Raw genomic sequence first — 9,358 nt, 5'->3', positions numbered from 1 at the left:
GCTTTCCCGGCTGCAAGTCCCACTATACCCTCAGTGACCTTGCCTCTATCAAACCTAATAGTATCACCACTATTGCAAGGAGAAAGGTTAAAATTATCATTCGTCGTACAGCAATACAATTGTTTAAAATGTGTTTCCCACTCCTCCTTTGTTATGCAGCATTCCAGACCTTCCCCCGGGTCCTGAACCAGGAAAGGTCTCTTTACTATCGCCCAGAATCTAGAGCTACACTTCAGGTTAGAGGGGTCAAGAATCTCACCCCATGCCTCTTCTCTTAAAAATTCCTTGTGTATGGCGATAACGGATTTGTATTCTTTCCGGCACTGTTGAACATTCTCCTTTATTCTGGGATTAGCTGCCAGGGCTAACCTTAAATTACGTGCCGCCTTAGAACAGTCATGATTAAACCATCTTGGTCCCCCGATCTCTGTGTTCTTTACTGGGACTGACATCATCTGAGACACCTTGTCCGATAGGCTTTGAAAAGCACTAAGGACCTGGCACGGGTCAGACCCTTCTTGAATACTATTCGCAATTTCCTCTATGCAATTGTCCTTGATGTTTTTATACAACAAGTCTGGAGTAATCATAGACCATTTAAGACGCCGTCTCCCATCAGTTGTGCTCAGCCTGCCTGTGATACAATTTCGACCTTCCTTAGCCACCCAGGGGCCCTTCAAGTGTACAGTCAGTGGGTTATGATCACTAAATTCACTATGTTCAATAATGAAAGAGTCCACAAAAGACTGCATTGACAAAGAGAGTAAGACATAATCAATGAAAGTACCCCTCCCATGTCCCTTAAAGGTTGGGATCTCAAAACACTTTAAAGGATCCCTCAATGACATAGTTAACGATAAATCCAAATCATTCAATAAATCGTTAAAAACGTCCCCCTCCGCCGTATGTTCCAAATGCAAGCCCTCGGAGCGATCACAATGCATATTCGTAATGCTTTTCAGCAGGGGGTCGCCGCAAAGATGGACATTAAAATCGCCCATAATCATAAGGTTATGAAGACATTCCTTCATTGAAGTACTAATAAATGCATTTAGTGCTGATATTGGGCTGGAAACTGAACATAAATTGACAGCGTTATAAAAATTCACCAAACCAGCCAAACAGTTATCACCATTCAATACTAAACCAATAATTCCAGAATTGCCTGTTAGAACTCTACATATTTTACAGGAGAGAGCAATAGAAATAAACGTGACCACGCCCCCCTTAGGTCTACCCCTGCTGGATGCTATCGCAGGAACATAGAAGCCCTTATACCCTTCGAGAAAGGTCACAATCCACTGACCAGGTCTCCTGCAGACAAATGATCTGAAACTGCTTAATATACCTAATCCAGTTACAATCCACCATCTTTGTACCCAGTCCGCAATGTTCCAAGAGATTACATTATTTCCACTCTTTTTCACCTGTATGATCTCCGTATGGCTCACTTCAGCTGATCTTATATTTTCCTGGCCCTCAAACTCCTCACGTCAGTCACACGCCTCAAGGCCTGAGAGCAAATCATATCTATTCTGTGTTTCCACAATGAACCCATTCCTGCTATGGTTAACAACATTATATTGATATGGTGCTATCGGAGCCTGAGTTTGGATCAGTGGCCTAAAATTCCTATGATTAGGCGGGACTTTAATCAAGTGGGTGTAAAAATATCCAAGTGGACGAACACATATACTGTTCACGTTATACACTAATGAGGATGCTCTTAATAATACTGTGGCCACATGTTGGGGATGTTTAAAGTTAATAACAATACAGTCCCCACTATTTGTCTTTCTAGATGGGCCGATCCAATTCACCCTTCTGACTGATAGTATTTGATCAGTGTATGCGATTGGAAATCCACAGTTTATATTCAGCCAAGCAACTGTTTTATTTTTTAATGATTCATGGGATTCCCCATGGGACTGGTCAGAATGGTCATCAATAGTTGGGACATTAGTCAAGACAGCCACATAGGGTGCGCAATCGGGTGGAAGATTAATATAACGACTTTTCCTTATTTGTCTAAGACCAGATCTACCAACAAGATCTACTGTGGGCTGTATAGTCAGATCAGTTTTCGGTGGTGGTTCAGGTGGAGCGTTTTCCGCTGCAGAAACTTGCCGACAAGTCTGCTGTACCTTCTCTCTCCTAAGTCCCTGCCCCATTTCCACTACCTTAGGTCTGGAAGGCGAGGCTGATGCCAGGTGTGCTGAAAACAGTCCACCTAGTCTATCCACCTCTAAAGCCAAGGTATCCAGCTTACATATCAGAGGTCTTATCAGCTCTTCCATTTTTGCCTCAATTTTTCCTTCTAAGGTGCTAATCAGTAGGGCAAGTTGTTCAGAATGTATTTTAAAACCACCCTCATTATTTCCCTCAGATGGACAGGATCCCGTAGCAGAGCCATTACTGACTAATTCGGCTGTGTCAACTCTTTTTTTGCTATGCCTCCCCCCACGTTTCAGTTGTAGTTTTCTACAGTTTCTCACCGGTCTCGGTGCTGGCGGTGCCTGCTCTGTTTCCTCAATAGAGGTATCTGGCAGGTCTTCATGCATCTCTGCGTGCACCTGAACTATAGCCGTTATAACATCCCTATCACTAATATCAGAATTATTGGGCATAGCTGTGTCCACCACTGGTAGAGGCACCTCTTCCTGTAACAACAATGGAGGGCTCCCCCGACCTAGAGAAGCCCTTCGGTCATTGTTAATCTGATTTACCTTTTTAACCAAGTAGTTGTCCATGGTACCCAACAAAGAAGCAGATTTATCTATTTTCCCTCTAGACATCACATTGGCTTATTGTTACACTCAAAATAGAAGCTAGTGTAATGGAACAATCTACAAGCATTCAATGCACCTTACACATACAACAAGAATTAAAATATAAAGTCTCACTTCAATAAAAAAAAAGTCCTTCACTACAGGACCAAAGTCTATGGCCCAGCCCATTTTCTTCAGGCCTCTGAGGGCAACAGAGGGCCCGCCCTTTGCCCGGGCTTCGCCCGGAGTCCCGCGATGCGGAGGTCGCGCTGGTTAAATGCGCCTCCCGGCACTCTGCTTGCGTAAGTGGTGCGCGCCTCCGCTTGGCCTGCCGGGCGATGTAGTCCCGGATTAGCGACGCGAGGAAAATGCACCCGGTGACTCCTGGCGGTGGCGGCTAAGAGACGCTCTCCCCCCGGCTGCCTATCGACTCAGGCAGCGTCCAGCGTCAGGCGTCCAGTGTCCGCAGCCACACAGCCTCCCAGGTATGGAGCCGAATCAGCCTTGTCCCCAAACAAGGGCATGCCATCAAAGTGCATGTCTGTCAGAGGTCTAGATGTCGCCGGAGAACCCAGTCAATCGCAGCTAAACATGGCGGCACATGGCATCACTGGTGCCAATGACTTGCCCGGTGGTATCAGTGGTGTCCAAGCCACAATGAATTGTGAACTTGACTGCATCCTGAATTGCTTGAGCCAGGATGGTATGAAGGTCATCAGGCCCACCAAGAAGGACTTGTGCCACAGAATCTCAAAGGGCGTGAGAGCAGCACCCCAACAAGCAGCTAACATTGACAGATCACAGGGTCAAGCTGGTGAAGGAGAAGACCCGCTTGCCAATAATTTCCACTCACCTAGAATCCCTGTCAGGGGGAGTAGTAGGGAACGTGTTTGAGTTAGACCGACTCGTGGAGGCTTGCACCACAAGGCTGTCCTGTGAAGAATGCTGTGCAAGGAAGGCAGGGTCACCCGGAGCAGAGAAATGGCACCTGGCAATTTGTCAGTTAGAAGGGAGGCCCGAGCAAGGTTTGGCCCCAGACCCATATAAAGTGTTCATCAGCACCTCACTAAATGGAAGAAGAGGCTCAGCAGACGTCTGTCCTGGTTGCAGGACCTGAGTAGCATTTGTCTTTACCTTCATGATGGGAAGATAGAGGTCGAGAACTCCGGTCATATCCATAGTGTAAGAGGCAAATTCCTCTGTGGCTGATCCGGGGGGAGAAACAAAAGCCATCTGCGTCCATCATCCCCTTTGGTATCGCTTTGTTTGCCCTAAGTTGGCAGGGTATCGCCAGACGTGGGTCCCTTGCTCACTTTACCACTGGATTCAAGCTAGCCTGGCTGATGACTGCTGATTAGCCAGAAACCGGTCCCAGGATGCTTGTTTCGGGTCCAGGGAAGACATGGCTTGGCAGTTCAGGCTGGACTGTTCTCATGAGGCACAGGGTCAGACTGATTTGCAAATGGCCATGTCTGAACTGGGGGGGTGGAGTGAGCTAAAGAATGATGATGGATTAAACCCAGATCAGTTGACTGGGGGTGAGTGTTTGATTTGCTCAAACGCTCCGTCCATCATCCCCTTCGGTATCGATCTGCGGAGAGGTAGCATGGTCACTAGCCTCCTGCAAGTCCTTGTACCAATAGTCATCATTTAGGACTGAGCGAACTCATCGCCCTGGTCGTAATCGTCATTGGAATCAATGTCAAAGAGGGAATGAAGAGTGGACTACGTCCCTTGAGGGGATGGAAGAGCCAAGGTCGAGGGGGGGGGGGAATGGGGTGGAGGAGTCTCAGGTGAGACTTCAGTTGAGGTCAGATCAGCGCCAACCCGACGTCAGCATTGGCATCAAAGCACTTGGGTCCAGCACAGTTCTCAGGGCCAGAAGTGGAGCCGGAGGCAAAATGGGATCCGAGTGTTCAACTGGTGCTGCGGGCGAACCTGCCAACGGTACGCCAGTTGGAGGGCCTCTGAACTCGATGGGGTTCAGGGGCAGGCTAGTGGGAGTCGGCAAGGAAGCAAAGAATTGGAGCATGGCTGCATGAAACTTGGCTGGGTGGAACTCTGATCTGAAGCAGCAAGGCATTTGACCCCAGAAACTGCTTGTGGGCACAAGTTGGCTCGGAAGTGTGTAGACTTCGGGAACAAGATAGGGAGTAGTAGCACCACCATGTGCCTGCTCATGCAAGTGGCACGAAGAAGCGGAGTCCTGCTTCGATTTCTTGTGTTTCTTTTTAGATTTACCGGATGACTTGGGGTGTGACGATGACCGACCTCTCGAGCAACTCTGACGAGTCTGGCAATGGTACCAGGAATGAACATTAGACGTGGACCACGATTTAGAGCGGGCCCCGACAAGGATTTTTTTTGTACTTGGCAACGTAGAGCTTCGCTTTGCATTCCCTGATGGCATTCAGGTTCATTGATGCACAGGTGGTGCAGAGTTTTTGGTTGTGGCTTGACCCCAGGGACCACAAGCATACCTGGTGGGGAATCTGTCACAGATATTTGTTTGTAATAGTACCTTCGGGGCTTGAAACCTGTAGTTTTAAGAGATGACATTCCTTTCACTCTAAAAGAATGAGGTGAACTACTCTAACAAACACAAAGGAAACTCCAGATCAGAGTCTGGTGGCATGGAAAGAAAGGAACTGACATCAGCACACATAAATAATACCTATATAAGCCCAGAACATCATTTCAGGTGGGGGACGGCAGTCGTTTAGAGCTGCAAAGTGCCCCATCCAGGCGTACCGAGGTACTGCTGAAAAGTTTCCAGATTCAGTCTGATGTCCGGGGAGTATTTAAAAGGTGAGGATACCGCAACTAGAAATCTCCATCAGAAAGAACATGTTCATCTTAATCCACCATTGCATTACTATACTATAGTCTGAGCCCAACCTTCATTGTGTGTATAAAAAGATGTTAAATTCTACTTATAAAATATTAACCAATATCCCATTCAATGTCCTGACTTAGCAGTAAGTTGCATGATAATTATTAAATAATCAGCTGAAAGTTCAATAAAGAAAAAACAATTGTTTGACGATGATTTACTTGCTGTAATTTCCACGCTGAAACAAATCACCTCATTTAATAGGCTGCAATCACTGTTTATATGAAGTAATCCCATTGGTTGCATTAACTCGTAATGGTTACCTGTAATGTAAACATTCCAAAAGCTAATAACAGGTTACCAAAATTGTTTTATATTGTATATATATGAATTCCAACGCGATATACCTGGCCAGTAACTTCACAGTATTAAGATTGCAAAGAGCTTTCGCCCATCCTCATCCCTTCTCTTTCAGACTCCTTCACCCCAAGGAAAACCTCTCACTCTATCTGGAGAATACCAACTATGTGGTAATACATCTTCCCATAAATGTGTTTCTATATGAGAACTAAACTCTAGTTTCCTTAATGACCTGTCACCTACAATTTTTCTTTGTTTTCCATTATCATTTCTAGAACACACTGCAATCTATACCACCCATACATAATAAGCTACACCCTTGCTCTTCCATCTGTGTAAGTTCTCTTTCATGCTTCTCCACTTTAAACTTCTCACTCTATCATATGAGTACCAATTACATGTTAACATGTCGCATTGTGTTTTATTGTGAGAATCAACGCAAAAATATATCAGTGTGTTTCTTCCAAGACCTATCTCCTAGTCTTTCTTTACTTTTCATTTTTTTTGTTTGAATCGGTTTATTGGTTTTTAATGGCGAACAAATAGGTACATAAATATAGTGAAGGGTTGACATATCAGTATCTATATGCACCACTCATATCAAACTACACTCTCTCTCTGACCAACATGCACTAGCTCTGTTGGGCATTTATACCATTTGTGGGATGTTGCGTCCTGCATTATATCATTCACATATGTATTTTACAGTGTCTTAACCAGATTCTCAAGAAAATGTTTTGTTACTCATAGATTTTCTTATTATCAATTGCAGTTTACGGATTACAAAGATTCAACTTGTATATGATGCAGTTCCTTTATATGATAAAAAATATTCTACAATACTGGTCATGTGTTAATACAAATTATACACTTACAATACCACGTGTGCAAGTTAACCAAAGTTGAAATGCATCTCCGCATGATTCAGTCAACCAATGATTCTGTCAACCAAAGTTTTCCTGAAATTTTCTCAATATGTGGTTATTAGTGTTCGATGGCAGATTGTGTAACCTTCTATAATATTCATCCAATTCACTGCAGTTACTAAGATATTCTAAACAAATCTATACATGATCTTCTTGAGACAATGAATGTGGTCACTAAAGATAACTTGACTCTTGTCCAGCACATATTAATATAAGCAACATTTAAACTCAAAGTAACAAATATTTATTGTATTCAGACTTGGTTGTAAGATTGTCTTGAAAATCAGACATTATCTTCGTCAGCAACACAATTCACAGGAGCAACTTGGCTGAGTTTGCGGACCCTGGCAATGGCCACCAGAAACACTTTGCTCAAGATCAATCAACATATGAGGCAACTGGGAAAAAGCATTTATGGCTTGGCCATAAGGAATGTCAGGCCTGGATTCCCACTGTTGAACAATGAAAGGCATGAGAGAAAATGTGGCAATCTCTTCGGAAACCACCAAGGGTGGCCTGAAAAGATCAGGAATGCAGATACCATGGGTCAAGAAGCTCTTAACGGTAGATGCAACCAGACCCGAAAGGCAGCATTGCAAGCTGGTAAGGCTGTGAAGCCACTGCCAAGCAGAGATACACCTGAGGACCTTCAGGACTAAGAAGTGAACGTGAGGGCCAACATGACATGGCTCAAGGACAGCAACCTGAACTTGCTCTGCTTAAGAAAACAAACTGCGAATCTTCATAGCTATGGGCCTGAGGCTCCTATCCTTCTGGGGTTCAGGAAGTAAAAGTAGAAGATGATTGTCCCCCTCTCTGCCTGACGAGTAGCTTCCGTCTCCCTTCTGAGGCGAGGCAAGAACTTCTGCCTCCAAAACCGTGGAGTGATCTGATTAGCAAGTTTGATGGGAGAGAGGGCTCTTTACAGGGGACATAAGGGTGTCAGGGGTGGCTCTAGGCTCATGGCGGCCCTGGGCAGGGAGCGAAGGTAGGGGCCCCCAGAAGAGGGGGTCCAGGCGTGGCCCCGGATGAGGGGGGGTCAGGGTGTTAGGAAATGGAACAGAGCCGGAGGCCGCCAAATGCCTGCCAGGGGCCGCCACGCAAATATGTATCCATCCTCAGAGGATTATTATATTAAGGATATATATTGGCATGGTGGCCCTGTGCAGGTGCACAGCTTGCACATGCCTAAGGCTGCCCCTGAAGGGTGTGCGCTGCCCTAGCAAATTAGTTGAACCACCAATTGATTTGTGGTGATGATCCTCCATCGGTCCAGCAAAGAGATCCTTCCCCAGACTGAAAGCTCAAGGGTGTGGTTTTAAAGCGGTTATGGGGTTGTGGATTCTGCGGTCGCTGGAGGGGACTATTACTGCCACTGAATGAAGGAACTGCCATGCTGAATTTATTTTAAAAGTTTTTTAGAGAGCCAACATGACCCCTGGGGGTATCAGAGCGCTTTACAGTTTAGCGATCAGGAAAGGTACAGGAAGTAGTAACAATGAGCCAACAAATCAAAATACAATCATAACAGTCAAATAGTAAACCAGGGTGAGGAGAGCATGTCCTAGAGTGCCTGGGAAGCGGGGGTTACTGACGGGGGGTCTGATATCACGGGGCAGGGAATTTCAGATTCTCGTGGCGATACCCAAGAAAGCTTGATTGCAAGTTTGCACCGAATGAGGCAGCAGCCTCTGTCTTGAAGGCCAAAGCCTTGAGAGACCAATTAAACGGCAATACTACCGGTAGAACGATCTGACTGGGGGTGGGAGTCATCCTCAGGGATTGTGCAATCACATGGCTTTGCTCAATGCACTTCAAGCTGTAGTCCACATCCTCAGTCAGATGGCATGTTCATGAGGGCAACCTAGATGTCCCAGAAGAAGTCCTTGGCATACATCCAGGAATCCCAGCATTTGCCTATCACTGTGACCAGAGTTTGTCATGATATTTATTTATTTATTTTTATTTATTGAAGTTTTTTTTGCGCTAGCTGGACCCGGGGGGTATCAGAGCGCTTCACAGCAAATAGAGAAATGCAACCAAGGCAATAAGCATAGAATACAAGAATCGGAAACGATAGGAGGGGAATAAAGCCTGTACACCAACAAAACAACAGCAATAATAACGCAATAAGAGACTGAGTTTGGGGGCGAATCGGTTAGATTTGAGTTCCGAAAAGGATATCAGATTTCCGCTGTAGGGAGATGGGCTTCTCGCTAAGCACCGGAGCGTTCAAGGAAGAGGGCTTTGAGTAGCGTTTTGAATTGTGGGAAGGAGGTGGTCGTTCTGATACGTGGGGGGATGGAGTTCCAAATCCTGGGAGCGTTCCCCGCAAAGGATTTATTAGAGGTCTTGCGTTTCTGTGATTTCAGCGGGATGAGGAGGAGTGTGTTGGAGCTTCTGAGGTTCCTGGATTGTCCAGCCCTTTTGAGTTTAGAGGCCAGGTATTCTGGTTTGCCTGTATGTAAGGC

This window comes from Lissotriton helveticus, chromosome 11 (assembly GCF_964261635.1).
Source record: "Lissotriton helveticus chromosome 11, aLisHel1.1, whole genome shotgun sequence".
NCBI classification, from domain to species: Eukaryota; Metazoa; Chordata; class Amphibia; order Caudata; family Salamandridae; genus Lissotriton; species Lissotriton helveticus.
The sequence above is the reverse complement of the archived record's forward strand: the minus strand, read 5'-3'. Positions refer to the sequence as shown.